The 16,836-nt window shown below is 51.3% G+C and overlaps 1 protein-coding gene across 2 annotated transcripts in view; it reads left to right on the top strand.

The window, feature by feature from the left end:
- Window positions 1-1,639: 1,639 nt before the first annotated feature.
- The window catches only part of TMEM63C (transmembrane protein 63C), a 36,697-nt gene continuing 21,500 nt past the window's right edge, over window positions 1,640-16,836 (top strand). Inside the window, exon 1 of one of the 2 annotated variants that reach the window (XM_068148644.1) lies at window positions 1,640-1,723. The gene's annotated coding sequence lies outside the window, so the exon portion shown is untranslated. Of the gene's footprint in view, window positions 1,724-1,962; window positions 2,063-16,836 lie in introns of those variants that run through there. The other variant, XM_068148643.1, reaches the window with a different exon arrangement.

Raw genomic sequence — 16,836 nt, forward strand, 5'->3', positions numbered from 1 at the left:
ACCTGGCTTGTACAGAGGGCAGGCTTGGCCAGTTGTGTTTGATCCCTGATGTCTTGCCAGGTCAAGGGATGAGGAGCAAGTGTTTATTTCTTTGGGTCTGGGGCAGTACACCAGCAGTAAGGCTGGCAGCTCTGCTGAGAAGCAAAGATTTCCCAGCAGCATTTGCCAGTTTCAGTGACAGAGTGTTTTGATTTCCAGTTCAGCAGGTCACAGAAGCCTTGGCTTATGAAACACACAGTCTGTACCTGCTGAGAATTAGGGTATCAAATATTTGGGACCCAGTGGCAGATCACATTTGCAAGGCATTTTAGAAAATTTGTTTCTTCCACAGGCCCCCATTGCTCAGTGCTTGCAGAGGACACATACTAAGTCTCCTCTCTGCTCTTTCTTGAGGCAATGTCACCTGATGCAAGGTAGAAGTCAAGGTCTCCAAGCCTTGGTCATGCTGTAGGACACAGACATATTGCTGGGGCTGAAGGAGACAGCAGTGAAAGAGACTCAGAACTCTTTTTTTGTTCAGCTGTTCCCTAACATTTTATGCATATGTTGTTGTTTAGGCTATGGCAGCTCCTAGAAGTCAGCTGGGGACAAAAGTCTCATTTACAGCAAAGTTTTATCAAAAGACATTGTGTTGTAGCCCACCTGTGCTCTGCACCATGCTCCAGCAGAGCAGAAATCAGCTGAAATCCCCTCAGCCTTGGGAAGCCTGGGGGAAATAAAAGGAAGGACGTTATAGGAGGCAGCTATTTTTCACCCCTTGGTCCATTATGGTCCATGAGCTGTGCCAGCCTATTGCAGTATGGAGGGAAGTTCTTGGCTGACAGCTCATTACATGCTGTAGTTCCCTAATGCTTCTCCGGGTGACTTTCACAGCTGTGTTTGTCAGACTTGGAAGGTCCTTCAAATGGCAGTTTAGCCAATGGACTGTGCTTCTTCAGCCTGCAAGAGACAAGATGAGCCCAAACGAGCCTTCAGCGTTTGCTGCAGAGCAGCACTGTTTACTCAGCACCTGGAGAAGCCACACATGTGGAACCTCAGGCCCCCCCATATGAGGTGGTAGCAATGAAGCACTTGCAATGTTAGTGGGATGTCCATGCCATCACATTCTGGAGGCTGTTTCCCGGTAGCCCAGTTGCAGGTGTGACAGTGGCTGTTTCTTCAGGCCGGGGTGCACTGCTTGCATTCTCATGGTTTGGATAGATGGGGAACAGGGTGGGATGCTTAAGGAAAACCAGCTTCTCAAAACCCTTTTGCACCTTCGTGACTCGGGTCTCTGTCCCACCTGCTGGTCACTTCTGATGGCAGGAAGGTACAGCTGCTCTGCAGAAATAAGACCCCTAGGAATTATCTTAGGTATCACCCCAATGAAGGAACTGAGCGACGCTCCATCAACGGGAGAGGGTTTGCAAACGCCATTGAGGTCGTCTGCGCATCAATCCACCTGCCCCTGCCGCTGTGTTGAGGGCTGACCCCCGTATGCCCCTGCTGCCTAAGCTGACAGCCCGGCAGGCCCCTTCGCCTCCCGCAGTGGCACACGCTCGGCAGCCATCCCGTGGAGCCCGAGCGCCGCGGAAGCTGCTCGGAGAGGCTGGTGCGGCGGGCACAGCCTCAGACCCAGAAATAGCCTGAGACGCGCAGCCCCGCACCCAGGCGCCGGCAGCTCCCTGCACTCAGGAGCCGGAACCACCGCCTCGCCCTCCGCTCGGATGCTGCGGGGCGCACGGTAGGCAGCGCAGTGGGGGCTGCCCACCCCCGTTTCGGGCTGGGAAGTGGCTCCCCCAGCGGGAACCGCAGCTCCAGCGGCCCGGCGGCCGGCAGCGCAGGCCTCGGCGCCCGAGCATCGGTGAGGAGGGGGGGAGAAGTCCGGGGACCGCGGCCTCCCCGCCGCAGCGGGGCGGGCGGTGGGGCGGAGCGGCGGCGGCCCCGGCCCTTTCCCATGCTGGAGAGGCCGGGCCGGGCAGCCCACGGCCGGGCGGCGCGGGGGAGACGCGGGGAGGAGAGGAGGAGGAAGGCACGGCAGGCGCAGGGCCCGGAGCGGAGCCAGGACCACCCCTCTCAGCAGGTCAGTCCGGGGCGGGAGCCGCGGTTTGGGCTGCGGGGGTCAGCTGGCACCTGCCGCGGCAGCGGACAGGGGTCCCGGCAGGCAGTGGAGCTCAAGCGAAGGGTGACCGGGGGCGCTGAAAGAGGCGGGGGCGCTCTTGTCGGTGGGGTGATCGGGGTGAGAAGAAAGCCTCGGCGTGCGTGGGGCTTATGCCCCGCCGCGCTTTGCTGCGCGTCCTGGGTGGGCCCGGCTTTGGGACTGCTGGAGGGATGCTCACAGCAACTTGCGCGATCCCCTGGGCAGATGTGCCAGTCCCGCCTTGGCAGCACCCGGGCAGAGGTCGCCAGGGCGACTCTGCGGCTCTGGACTTCAGGAATGGGTTTGGTTTATTGTTGTGGGAGATTTCTGGGCTCTTAGCTCTATTCAGAGACTGTTTTTATGCCCTCATTATCACCTGCCCAAGTGGTTTTAACTAATGCTCATCTCCAGCCGCCTCATGGGCGTCGGAGGCCCAGTGAGGAGCAGGGTCTTCCCCGGCCTGCTGGAGTAAGTCAGCGGTAGGGAGGGAGCCCCAGTCCCTCCGTGTCCTCTCCAGTTGCACGCATGCTGGCCTGCTCTACTGTCCTTTGATGCGAGATAAAATGTCATCCCACAGCTATGTCATGCCATGGCTTTTGCTCAGTTCCCACGTCATCCTGGCCACAGAATCCTCCCTACAGGAGCCACACCTGGTGGTGTTAGAAATGCTTAATGCTATTAGGGAGGAGGAGCGGGAACATCTCCCCACTTCTCACACAGCTTGGAGAGACTGATGACTCTGAAAGGGCTGTCAGGACAGGATGATCTAATGCTGTGGCTAAGCTGCTCTTCCCCAATTTACAACTTCATCCCGATTTGTCCATGAATCAAGGCCCTGCTTTCTCCTTCGCTTGCTTCCCCATCCTCTCTGGCAGCAGTGGTGCTGCACAGGGGGTTTGCAATTCAGAAACCACCTGAACAGAATGGGTGTTATCCAGGAAGAAGAGAGACCTTTGTCTGACTGTCTGATGTTATTTCTTTTAACTGCTTAGATACCATCTCCAGTACTGATATACATGCCTGCCTTTTCCCCTTTCATAGAGTACAGGGGGGGAGCAGGCGGTGGGGGTAAAGCTGAATGGGTAAATGAGATATCAGAAATCACCTTGCCCCATGTTGGGGTTTTACAGTGCTGTGTTTTGGGTCAGGCTGTCTGTCTGAGCAGCAGAGACACAGAAAAATGTGCTGCTTGGGATAAAAGGTGCTGTTGAAGTGGGTGGTGGTATTTGTTCAGGGGAGGAAGTGTGGAAAAAGCAGAAGGCAATAAGACTGAGACCAGATCTGAACCTTAGCTTTGCTGTCTTCCCTGCAATTACACACAGTGGTGGTCAGGGCTGGGTACCAGATGGAGAGGGAAGCAGAAGCAGCTCTTTCAAGAAGGATTTGTCTTAAGTAGCCTGGCAAACAGCCATTGACAAACAAATAAGTAATAAATAAAAGCAAGGAGGCTGGTGGCACCCCTACAGCCTCTGACTTCATAGCACATGCTTTTCCAGCTTTCCTGTTAAACTGAAACCTCTGTCTTCTTCCCATTGCAGCATTCAGGCTCCTGCAATGCTATCTGAATGCCTTTCAGGTCTTTTTTTTTTTTATGATAACATTTGAATTGCTCTGTAGCTGCTCTCCTCTTCAGAGCTCTCCCTAAGGTTAACTAATTCATCCCTGTTTTGGTGGCTGCTGACAGTGGTAAGCATAGGGTGGTCCTGCAAACAAGGATAGCAGTGCTTGTTGGGAATGCTGGTCAGGTGTGTGTGTGTAGGCCTTGCAGGTAAAGACTCTCCTTCCACGCAGAGACTTCTGGTGCAAGGGAAAGTAAGGCAGATTTCAACACCGGTTCAGAGCCTACCTCTGCAGAGTTGTAAAAGGAGGGAGTGTCACTGCCTTAAAATATTCCTTGCAGGAAACACTCCCGTCTTAACAGACTGTAAGAGCTTTTCCAAAGCAGCAAGGAGAAATGTTTCTAACACCCACAAGTGAATTCAATTGATATTAAACTAATCAGTCATCTAAACTCTTAGGCAAACAGCAGTGTGCTGTGCAAATGCGACTCCTCCACGAGTGCTATAAACACCAAAGCTTTTTAGCATTTTCACTTCTGCATTTGGTGTTCTTACCTACTTTAATTGCTGTAAATCTATTTCGTGTACTTAGCCCTAAGGTTGAAGAAAATGTTGCGTTGCTGATGCACTGTGCTCAGGTTTGCTGTGAGATTGTTTCGGGAGAAACAGCTCCAGTCCCGATTTCCTTCAGCTATGTTTTGATGACATTTAATCCTTAACCACCCATTAGATCCCTCAACAATGAGAGGTCTTAGAGCTTTTGAAGATCCCACTTGGCATCAACCTACACTTTTCAGATGCATAAACATCTTTTAAAAGCTGCCTTGAAGTTATTGTTTCAAATGTAGCTGGGACTGGTAATTAGGCAGTGATCACACCTTGTTACTACGTGGGGACAATGGCAGCAATTAGCTCTCACTCTTACAGCAACAATGGGACAGCCCTGGCCAGGTGGCTATGTGCAGTCCTTCCCATCCCCCAGGCCACTGTTGTTGCTGACTAATGGGGAAGACCGGGCATGGCAGGTCCCACAGGACGTCTTCTGCAGTGACATGGGGAGGAGAAGTGGAGTAGACAGGCATGGAGTATGAACTCTCCCATCCTGCTGTCCCACTCCCTTTCTCACCTTCTCCTCTCTATCAGTTCAGTCATTGCTTGATCTCACACCCTCTGATTACATTCACTTTTTATGATTCATCTTGGTGGCTACCTGAGCCCCAGCGGTGTCCTGCCTTGCCTGTCCTGGTGCAACCCTCTTAGTGGATGGCTGTGTTGGCATAAGAGCTTCAGCCATATGAAGGGCTGCAGAGAAAATCTCTTTGGCTGAAAAAATGTCTCCCTAATTGAAATCATTGTAACGTTGCCCAGCCTCTGGGGAGCATGAATACCACAGTATAGAAGAATTTCAACACTGGGATCAGTTGTGCAGTTCCCAGCAGAGTCCCCATGAAATGCTGTGGGTACCCTTTTGACCAAGAAGGAGCTTCTGTGCTGTCATTGTTTGATCTCAAGTAAAAATGTCTTTAAAGTGGAGTACCAGAGCAAAGTGGCTCTGTGCTTCTGTTCACTGGGAGCATGTGAAAGCTTTGAGTGACCTGATCCTCCTAGCCTCAGCCCCAGCATCTTCTGTCTTGTCATCTGCATACCGTGGGTGAGCTAAGAGAAAGGCAGGATCTGAAGGGGCTGAGATGCACTGCACCTCGAGTGCTAAAAGGCAGGTTATGAGAGGTGGAAAAATATGTTGCCATATAATTTTGAGTTTCTCCTCAAAGGGAAGGGACTCTAGCTCTGGTTCACTGGAGAGCACTTTGTTGTTACTTGGGATTTGGTGGTAGGAGATAGCTGGGGCAGGAGGTGATGGAGATTGAGACAAGATGCTTGATGTGTTATTTTGGATGGGCTAGGTGAGACTGAAATTCAGAGAAGGTAAAAGTAGGGGATTTAGGGGAAATTCCACGTTTGGAATTTGGGGAGTAGCTCTCAGCTGTGGTCCAAAGTGAGTCTGTAGAACTCTAAGACAAGGCCTGGGGACCCTGCATTGGTCAAATGAAGATGGCCCTGCTGGAGGAGTCCCTTTGCTGCACTACCAAGCCTGAGGGTGCATGGTAGGATGACACACCAGGGAAGTGGCATAGGCTGAGGTGCTGAGGTTTTGTGTGAGGATTGGCAGGCTGAGGGGTGCTCCTGAGGCTTGGAAGTGGCCAGTCATGGGCCACAGGGTACCAGTGCAGCTAGGAACCCAGCTGGTGCTGGGACAGCCCCTATTAGCCCAGGGGTTGGAACCTAGCTGGATAGAAAACCTGGCTGCAACAGTGGGTGGCTTTGGAGATACTCAAAATCTGTTTGGAAATGGCCCTGAGCAACCTCTTCTGGTTGACCATGCTTTGAGAAGGGAGGCAGAACTAGACAATCACCTTTCAGCCTCAACCCTTCTGTGATTAGTTGTCCTATCACAGTATAACTTAGGTTGGAAAGGACCTATCTTCTGTCAAATTTGGTCACTGTGGGATAATCCCCAAGGCAGCATTAGAGAAGTGACCAGAAGTTTGGAAGTTGGAAGCCTGTCTTCCCTGAGCCTGCAAGCAGTGATCCTGAGGTCTCTGGACCAGTAAAAGACCCCCAGGAGTTGCAGGTTCCAGGCTGGGAACGTGCACCTTTCCTTGTGTTTCCAGGCTGCTTTTCTCAGGGAGAAGTTGCAAATGGCAGAACTGTGTGGAAGGGAAGTGGCAAAAATGGCAGAAAAAAAAGCAAGCTAAAATTAATAGGCTTCAGACTGTTTGATCTGCACCTTGTTTGGCTCTTGACCTGTAGCTGGGTAGGATGGATGGATTAAAGTGATGATTTAAATCAGAAAGCCACAATTGAAGCACCTAGCTTTAATCTTGTTATATTTGTACACTTCTGCTCTTTCCTTAAGGACAAGTTGCTTCTCAGTGATGAGTCTATTGTGGTGCTCAGGGCTGAACAGGAGGCTGCACCATGCTTAAGTGAAGGGGCTTACAGTGTAACACAGTTATTTAGATTCTTGATGTCTGTATTTATTGCATTAGAAAACGGTGAGCCACACATCCATTTATTAGCTACCACTTTGTTATTTGCTGTAAATTTGGTCCAGCAAATAGGTGTAAACTGAAAATCAATTCAAAAGGCAGAAAGCTAGCATTTTAAAGAAAATGATTTCCAGTTGGTTAAATAAAACTGCTTAAAAGGTATGTGCCCACAAAAGAAAAGAAGAAGTTTATTAAAGCATTGCTTGTGTATGTAATGAAGGTAACAATGCTGTGTTGCCATACTACATTGTATTGTTTTAATGCTACATTAAAGGAACAGACTTTTATTACAGAATCATAGAATCAACCAGGTTGGAAGAGACCTCCAAGGTCATCAAGTCCAACCGGTCACCCAACCCTAACTAATCAACTAGACCAAGGCACTGAGTGCCTCATCCAGTCTCTTCTTAAACACCTGCAGGGACATTGACCCCACCACCTCCGTGGGCAGCCCATTCCAATGGGCAATCTCTCTTTCTGTGAAGAACTTCTTTCTGAGATCAAGCCTAAACAGAAGATGTACAATATAGCCTGATGATTTCTGGCTTTTAGGATTTCAGAACTAGTAGAGATTATCCTCTTGCATTTCATCTTCATCGGGCTTGGAAAGGGAACCAGCCTCTCCCACGTTAACCTGCAGTAATGGTCTAGTCATGAGGTCTGTGGTGACAGGTTGGACTCGATGATCTTTGAGGTCTCTTCCAACCTTAGTGATACTGTGATACTGTAAAGTAATCAGTGTACTAAATTAACTGAAACATTCCCCCCCTCCCCCACCCCCTTTCAAAAGGTTGCTACTGTCAGGTGCTTTAGCAGGTCATCAGGCTTTAGCTTCAGGTGCTCAGCCACTCTGGCAGCAAGGACATACTGCAGGAGTTTCTCCTGGCATTTTTTCCACCGATGAGAATGATCCATGGGCTTAGCATGTGGGTTGCTAGAACTCCCAACTTTAAACTGACTGCCTTTTCATTTAAAAAGTTTTTAGGTCAGGCAAAATCTGATTACTTTTGACTCGGGTATGTGTTTCCAAAAGTCATAATTCTTTTATTTGTTCTGGTTCCAAGTTATCTTTATTGCTTTTTCTTTTCATATTGCCTTGCTGCTAATCTTCTCAGCAGGTAGTTTCATTGGATTTTTCTGTTCTGAGGTTTTTTTTTTTCATCAAGCTTAATTATCTTTCATTCAAGTTTTTAATTTCTTGTGTTTTCTTCCATGAAATTTCATCACATTCTTCCATGTTCAGAAACAACAACAACAACAAAAAACCAAACACCTCAACAAAGCCAATCCTGCTAATAACAGCTGCAGTGTCTGGGCCACCTCCTGAGAATAGTTAGATTGAACTAACTCAGGTTAGTTCAATCATTGCAGGAAAGCCAGGGAATGGATATTTCTGTAGATACAGTTCTCTAATTAGTAACTGGACTTAGTCAGACCTTGGGGGAGGCTTTCCCTCCATAACAAGGAGGTGAATTTCTGGCCCTTGTGAAAGGCATGTTGCAGTTGGTTTCAGCAGAGCAGAGGTTGCACTCTTCATTGGGCTTGGGATTTTTTTTGTTGGTGGGGAATATCCTGGTGTCAGAATTAAGTTTCTGCACAATCTGTAGCCTTTAACTCCCGCCTGGGAGTGATAATCAGAGGTGTCCCCCTCCACCTCCTTGACTGCCCAGGGGAGTCTGCTGTGCCAGTGCTGTGTCTTTCACATCCAGTGGGGCAGGAGAAGGCATAGGCAGGCATGTCATGGGACCTGTTGAGCTTCAGGTCTAATACTGCTCTCAGTGCTGCAGGGCAGGGTCCTTTATGTGGTCCTTTCCCTCCAACACGACATCCATGTGCCCTGCAACCATGCTGTGCTGCCAGGAGGAGCATGGAAAGCAGCTGGGCAGGATTTGGAGAGCAATGTGTCCTGCAGATGGTCCTGTTCCCAGGGTTTTAAATGTTGGTTCCTGCCACTCTGGCGGAAGGCTTGGCCACCTGTGCAGACCTCTGCTTGCCCTCCCAGGGTCGTGGTCAGCTTAGGGATATCAAGGTGAGCCAGAGGCTCCACAGCAGTTTCACAGCTTTTTGTCTCTAGTAAGTGCAGGTGTGGTGCTGGTACTGGTGAAAGGGTGCTTCAGGGTGTGATGTGTCCATGTGTTCCTGGAAGCGCTGGTTATCCCAGGAAACCAGGCTGGGAGGGCGTGTGTGGCTGTGTGCTGAGGTCCTGTGCACCTTTGGTTTTCTCAGGTTGGCTGGAGGCTCTTTGTTTTTCCAGCTGGGGGGATGTTTCCCACAGCAGGGACAGCAGCTACGCAGTACAGCGTGTACCAGACTGCCTCTGATATCAGCTGTGTAGTGAATGAGGAGGTGGAGCCCCTTCCTTGTTTAATTATTGTCTTGCTGCTACTGCAGAGGCCAAATACAGGATCTCCAGGTGCTCTCTGCAGGGTCAGCCCAGCCAGGCAAGAGCAGTGTTCACAGTGGCAGGTTTGGAATGTACTAGGTGGGGATGCAGGCAAGGAGAACAGCATATCCAAAACCAGCCAAGAAGCAAAAGGTTGGGCTGGGCCAGAACACCCAGCCACTGTGAAAACCCCTCCTTATCAGTGCTGCATCCCTGAGCATCCCTTCCAGAACAGACACAGAGCCTGCCTGGTTCCTGTTAGTTGTGTCAAGAGCTGCTGTGCTGTGGAGAAGTTGCAGTGGCTGTTACTGGAAGACTGCTTCTTGCCTGGGCCCCCTCTTTGGCCAGCTGTATTCCCAGTGCTGGCACTGCTGTGCCAAAAGTGCGCTGGAAGGACAAGGGGGCACAGGCTTGGGGAGGGCTCCTTTTGCAGCCATCTGCTACAGCACCTCGTGTTTAATTTCCTTTCCTTTCCTCTTCCATATGAGTGGTGATGTGGAGCACAGAGGGTAGCTGCCTGGGGACCCTGTGCTTTTAGCAGGATGGGCATAGTGCTGCAAGGGCTCCACAGCCCTTTGTGCATGGAAGGCAGGCTTGTGCAGAAAATCCAGGGACAATCTTTCTGGCTCCCTGCCTCTAAAACTTGCCATCCTGATATTTTTTCCCATTTTCCACTTGATCCCAGATAGTCTTTTTCCAAGGCTGACTTGCACATGGAACGCCTCTAATGCTGGTAGTTCAATGTGGCATGTTTGAATGGATGCAATCCCCTCTAAGTCTGCCAGGCTGGGCTGACAGCCCCTACAGTGTTGTGTTGCCTGCTCTTGCAGCAGGAAGATCTTGCAGGTCGCTCCATGACCACCTTGCTGCCAAATCTGCCATCTGTTTTACTGCATCCTCTGTGCATCCCAGCCCACAGCTCCTCTCCTTCCTGTTCCTTGTCCCTTTCCCAGCCTGACTGCTGTTCATGTCTGGATGTGACACTCCCTTCTCTGCATGAACAGAAAGAAACCATTTTTTGTGTTTCTCTCTGTCACATCAGTCGCTCTCAACAGCCCTTGTGGGCAGCTGCTGGCTGGTGGGCATGGCCAGGGCAGAGCAGGAAGGCAGTGTGGTAGGTGTAGGTGCTGTCTCAGAGGCTGCAGGGAGTGTCTGTGTCCCACCTTGCCCTGTGTGCTGGGCCATCCACCCTGCAGTAGGTGTGTGTTGGGTTGAATCCTAAACCTTGGTCCCTGCCATGCATCTCATCCCTGCTCCTGCTGGCATGAGATGCACTGATGTGCCCATCCCAACAGCCCCGTGATTTCCCTCTTAATTCTGATGCTTCAGGGCCATTCATAAGACCATGGACAAGAGCAGGCTGGTGGGCATGATGACCTGTCTGCTTTGCCCAGCTCCACTCTGCTCTGCTCTGCCCTGCAGAAGGTAGGTGGCTGGGGCTATGCATGGGTGTCCTGAGCAAGCAGAAATCTCCAGGAGGATGGGAGTGATGGGGACAAGTTGTCTTGCTTGCAGGCAGCTATGGTGCTGGGAGAAGGCTGGAGCCATCAGTGCTTTGCAGAGCCACACGTCACATCTGCTCATCTGCCCAGTCGCAGCAGCAGCTTTCCTCTGACCTCTCCTGAAGACTGTGTGGGCTGCAGAGGCATCTGGATGCATGCTCCAGTGACTCGGGGACACAGACTGTGTGCTCCCTCTGCTGCCCCAGCAAAAAGCAGCACTGGACTGTCCCTGCACATGGTCAGGATTTGGTGGGAGGGTAGGTGGCTGGCCCACAGCCCAGACGAAGGCAATGCCGTCTGGTGCTCAGACTCTGAGATGGCTTCAGCTTTTTCCCTCCTCCTTTTCAAGGACCAAATTTGTTTGCACACTGGAGGATAGATAGCAATTTCATGGACCCCTTATGGATGCATCCCTAAGGGATGGATGTGGCCAAGCCAGGCCTTGAGGAGCATCTAAGCATTTTCCCTCATCCTCCCCTAGCAAGACTCTGTGTTCACCATCAAAGGCTTCCATTTCTCTCTGATGCACTATTGACACAAACTGGTATGCTGAGAGCTAATCCCTCTGGCATGTCTGGATGTGGTTTGTGCAGCAGCTGCCAGGGCCATCCCTGCTTGTGCAACCTACCAGTGCCAGGGCTTTCACTGAGCTGCCATCTCAGATGCTCTCAGCTTGGTGTGGTTCACCCTGGTCATCTGGTGTTACCCAAGTCTGCTCAGAAGCTGGGCAGAGGTGAGAGGAAAGCCTTGGTGGGGCCAGGATTGGTGAGCAGTGTGCTTGTGGGCTCCTGCTGCAGCTCAAATCTCACTGTGCTGCTGGCATCAGGCACAGGTGATAGAAATGTTCTAGCTCTAAAATTATATTTAATGTATGCATGTGTGTGTGTGTATGGTGGTGCAATCCACTGCTCTCAGGAAGAAGCTTTGGTGCTTGCAAATAGGGAAGCTGGCCAGGGCCAGGAGTGTTCCTATGCTCCTGCAGCAGTATCAGCTGCAGGGAAAGTTGTGGCTGCTTGACACTGGGGAGGAGCAAAGCGGAGGAGAATGGCAGCGGCTCGGTCTCCCAGAATGGTGTGGAGGGAGGTGTGTGGGGAGCCCGAAAGGAAGGGATCAATGGGACAGATATGATGCTGCCCACCTGGTATTGGCCCCTAGGAGGCTGTGGAATGAGGGTGCAAGGTGGAAGGGTATTCCCAGGTTCCTATCCGGCATCAGCAGGCTGGAGTAGAGCAGAGTTGAGCCTAGCAGTATGAGTGCCAAACACCTTCCCCTGCGAGCTTTAGCCATGAGGAGGGCTGGCTGGAGCCCAGCAGCTGAGAGCAACTATGCAGGGGATTTGAAATGCACCCTCAGCAGTGAGGTCCCTGCCTTACCCAAACATGCCATGCCATCTTGGCTAGGCAGGACACTGGGGTGCAGTGCCACCAGAGTTGCCTGGTCCAAGCAGTGCACTGTTTGGCTTCCTGGTTTCTGTTCTTCTTATGCACAGCCTAGGTCCTCTCCTTGCCAGTGTTCTCCCTCTCTCGGAGGAGGCTTCCTCTACTCACTGATGATGGCTGTAGCCGTGCTGGATGCTGCTGTGGCTGGCAGGCTCTCTGCAGCAGGTGGCTTTATAAAAGACAGTAGATAAACCTCCCACTCTGCTCTCCACCTGCCACAGCTCCCTGCTCCCCAAACAGCAGAAGGAAACGGCTGCCTCTTCTGCTATCTCTATCCTGCCTTTTCCTCCTTGTCCAGGGACGACGGTACTCCTGACACCTTGTGGCACTGTGAAACATGACCATGGCCTGTAGTGACAGCTTCAGGCTGGCTCCCAGATGCTCCTGGTTTCTGTATGGGCTTCCATAAGGGAGTATTTTTCTTAGTGGAAATGACACTTTCCTTCTTTAAAATCTTCTGTTTGAGTACAGTTACCTGGTGAAGGAGGAGTGATCTGTGCATAAATGCCTACCATCCCACTGCTGTTGCAGCTTTACTGAGAGGTGTCTTCTTTGGCCTTTGATGCCAAATGGGAGCTGCTGGTTGCTGGCTGTGCATGGGCACAGCATGCTGTGGTCTTGGAGCTGGCAGGTGCTAAGCAACCTGAGGTTACCCTTTGCCCTGAAGCTCAAGCCCTTCCCTAGGACTGGCTGTGGCAGTGGTCTTGCAGGGAGCAGGGTCTGGGAGTTGTCCTCACCCGTGTTTATCAGCCTTCATTAATTGCAAGCACAGGGGTTGCTCTGGGGACTGCAAGCAGCATTCAACATCCCAGCTGAGAGCGGGGACCTGGTGGTACCTGAAGGTCTCTTTCCATACATGTGCACATATGTATGTCAGCTGAGAGCCCTGGCATGACTCACTGCCCCTTCCTTCTTGTGAGCAACCTGAGCCTCTGTTCCCCACTGTCAGCCTTGGCTTTCTCATAGAGTTATAGAAAAGCTTGGGTTGAAAGGCTCACCCTCTCTGCAGTGAGCAGGGATATCTTTAACTAGATCAGGTGGTTACTGCCTCATCCAGCCTGACCTTCAACGTTTCCAGGGATGGAGCATCTACCATTTCCCTGGCCAATCTGTTCCAGTGTTTCAACTCACCCTCATTGTAAAAAATGTCTTCCTTATCTAATCTAAATCTCTCTTCTTTTAGTTTAAAACCATTGCCCCTTTTTATGTCTCTACCAGCCCTGTTATAAAGTCCCTTCCCATCTTTCCTGGCTCTCTTCTCTCATGCATCACCCACAAGCAGCCCAGTGGCTCTTTGCCCTGTGTTTGGGCTGGACCTGGCCTGGGTTGTCCTTTGTGCTGAAGAGCCTTGATTTAAGTGTTATCAGAGGACAAGGGTGGATGCTGCAGAATGAGTGACAGGCCACTGCCCTGGGGACCTTGCAGCCCAGTCAGCTGATGTTTACTCGGTGCTTTGCACACAGGAAGCGTGGGGTGAGCACACGGTCTGCACAGCAGGGTACCAAAATACAAACCAAACACGGGCTGGAGCCAGCCTGCAGAGCAGCTGAGTCATGTGGTGAGAAGGGCTGGGGGGGAAACAAATAAACTCTGCTCTGATTCTTCTTTGCCAGTTGCCGTGTGCTGGCTCCAGCAGCTGCTGGCTTACGCATGCGTGGAGGGGCCCTGGAGAAGAGCTGCTCTGTGCATGGCATCTCCCACACGCTGGCCCAAAGCAACCTCCCAGGCTGTAGCTATCACTGTGAGCACCATTTGCTCTCCATGGCCTGAGGTTTGGCTTTATTCTTTTGCTGAGGAACTCTGCAGTGTCAGCGCTGCTATGCTTGGTCTACAGCATCCCTCTGGGAGATGGGGCTTCTGCAGGTGGCTGCTGTACCACAGAGGAAGGCCACAAATGTTGTCCTGCAGAGAGCCCTGTTGGAGGCTGGGGGCTGAGATGACACCTCTTTCAGAAACCTCATCCATTAAGCTTAGTCTGTCACAGTGCCAAAACATAACACCCAGGGTCTGCGTGGTAGTTCTGGGAAAGAAGGAGAGGGCTGGAGGAAGCAGGAGCTGAGGGGCCTGTGGCAGGGGAGGGGTTTGCTTTCAAATGCTGTACTGGTTTCAGGTGAGTCTCTGGGGCAGCGTGAACCTGCACAGGGTTTTCTGAAGGTGGTGACAACTTGCCAATCCTGAGAGCAGAAAAAGTTGCATGATTCCCCAAAATGGGTTCACAGTCTTGCCCTTCTGTTAGGTTGAAATATTTGATGGTCAGTGCTGGCAAAGCAGGTTAGGAGTGGTGGGTGAGGAAGACATCAATTTTCTGTCCCAGGAACAAATACATCTACCCTCATCCTGCTACCCCTATGGTCCCTTGCAGTAGGTTCCTGTGCTTCCATGCCATCTCTTTCTGTGGGATGCTCCCTGAGGGCCAGGGACACACAGAAGAAATGGGGATGAGAGCAGTGGTGCCAAATGTGGGCTCACCACTGAGTGTGGGTGACTTGCTGTGAGGTCTGCATCACCAGGGCCTGGTGGGCTTGTGGGACACCCTCACCATCCTGCCACAGCTGGCAGTGAGCATGGCAGGCATTTGCACCCCTCTGTAGAAGAGCAGTGCTAGAGATTACAGGTGGGGAAGGTGATATTTATTTGCACCATCTTTAAGTGGGTTTATTGTACTGAGCCATGTGCTCACACATTGCCTTATTGATCCCACTGGCTCCCATACTCATATCCACCCTGGTACATGTGGTCACTCGTGGGTGACATGGGGACAAGGGACATTGGCTGAAGAGTCCTTCATACTTCTCTGAGTAATCATATCTTTGTTAGCAATGACAATACCAGTCTTTGAGGAGGTGTTTTATACCTATTAGGAGTCATCAAGATGACCTTTAAGGGTCTCTTCCAACCCGATGTGTTCTGTGATCTGCTGCTGCAGAATGGTCCTTGCCTCCAGATGTTATAGACTCTAGCCCCTTAGCCCACCAGCCAGATTGTCATTCATGCTGTGGTTCTCCTTGTTTGGAAGATGTCTGGTTTGCAGCAGGCTAGTGGGACAGACTGGTGTATCCCATGTGAGGCAGCTGCCATCCTGCTGATGATGGGACAGAGTCTTCTACTGGTGGGTTGACTGTGCCATGGCCTTAGCAGAGCACAGCATTCACACCAGTGTGTTTGTGCTACCAGTCTCTCTGCATCTAGTTTCTTGGCCTCCCTAGGGGAGTCTGGTTTCAATCCTGTGAGTCTGTGGATCACAGCCTAGGGGAGGTAAGCACCATCATAGGGAGGTTGGTCTCCTCTGCAGGCACCTGCCCTGACAATGCTGAAGGTGGTGCAAAAAGCCCTGCCTACAGATGCTGTTACCTCATGCCATAGTCCCATTCCATGGACCATCAGCAACCTGACCTTCTTTTTGCAACTTGGACCTGGAAGCCATGACACAAAGAGACAGGACAAAGGGAGAGCTGGGGAGGAATGCATTGGACCCTTGTGGGGGTTTGGTGGGTCATATCTGTGGTCCCATCCTTTTCAGGGATGGAGGAGGCTTGTAATGTGCTCGCTGTCCTGTACACTGAGCTTGAGGGACAAAGAGGTCACCATGCCCTTTTGTGTCCAAACTGCCTCTGCCAAGGTGTGATCTGAGCGCAGTGCAGTGATGAGCCTTTTCCCAGCCTGGGGTTGTCATTAGCTGTGCTGAGTCAGTGGCAGTGGCTCTGGTTTCCTGGTCTCCCCATCACTGCAGTCCTTCAAGGTCAGTCACTTCAGTCCTGCAAGATGGGAAGCCAGAGGCTCACCTGCCTGCCAGTCGTGGGCACACCAGGACACAACCCTGATCTTCCCATTACAGTGATTCTCAACTTCCCCTTCTGCAGCCTGGCCACATCTCCTTGCAAAGGAAGCAGGATGCAGAGGCAGTCGTGTAGTGGAGATGTTTGCTTTCTAGGAGATAGGTCTAGCTTCTCAGCCTGGCACTTCTCCTGGCTACACATGGCTAGAGCATCAGCAGCCTTGCACCCCAGGTGCCCACCTGCCAGCCAGAGTGAGTAATCCCCTCCCTGCCAGAGCAGGACACCAAGGCTGGGTGAGTGCAGGCATTCCAAGAAGGCCAGCTTAGTCATCCGAGCGCTCCCAAGACTTTGTTTTGGTGTTTTGCTGCTCCAGCTGTCCGTGAATCCCCTAGCAAATGAATTTGCTGGCAGGGTGCTTGAAGGGAAAGATAAATGTTGAGAAATTGCATTTGCATAAAAGACATGCCTTATTTTTAATTGGAAATCTGATTCTCTGGATGAGTGCCCACCCAGCCGGAGAGGAGAAGCATATGCTGGTTTATCAACAGCACAAACAGGGCACTGAATATTCAAGGCAAACCTCACACACTGGAAATGCTTCATAGACATTATCCAGCAAATCTCTTTCAGTGTTAAACCTCATACATTCACTGTCCATACACACCCATCACAAAGAGGAGGAAGAAGAATTGTCTTTCTCTGTAGCTCTGTGTGTTTTCAGAGCCTATTTTAGCGTCTTTCCTCTAAGTTAGGCCTGGATTTGGTAGACCATGTATTGCAGTTTCTGCCCCTATGTTACTGATTTATCACCTGTCTGTGGTTGGCATCTGGAGGCACTACCTCACACACAGCTAACAGGAAGCTCTCCTGACACCCTTTGGAGGTGAAGGTACTCACTCAGCTCTCTTATTCACAGCCACATTTCCGCCTCTAGCCCTTAACAATGGCAAATGGCCTGACTAGGAAGGGGAATTGGTCTGGCAATGCTGTGGGGTTGGTTTGTTCCTT

The sequence above is a fragment of the Melanerpes formicivorus genome, unplaced genomic scaffold (genome assembly GCF_026170545.1).
Source record: "Melanerpes formicivorus ecotype bairdi unplaced genomic scaffold, bMelFor1.0.p_v2 SCAF_17, whole genome shotgun sequence".
NCBI classification, from domain to species: Eukaryota; Metazoa; Chordata; class Aves; order Piciformes; family Picidae; genus Melanerpes; species Melanerpes formicivorus.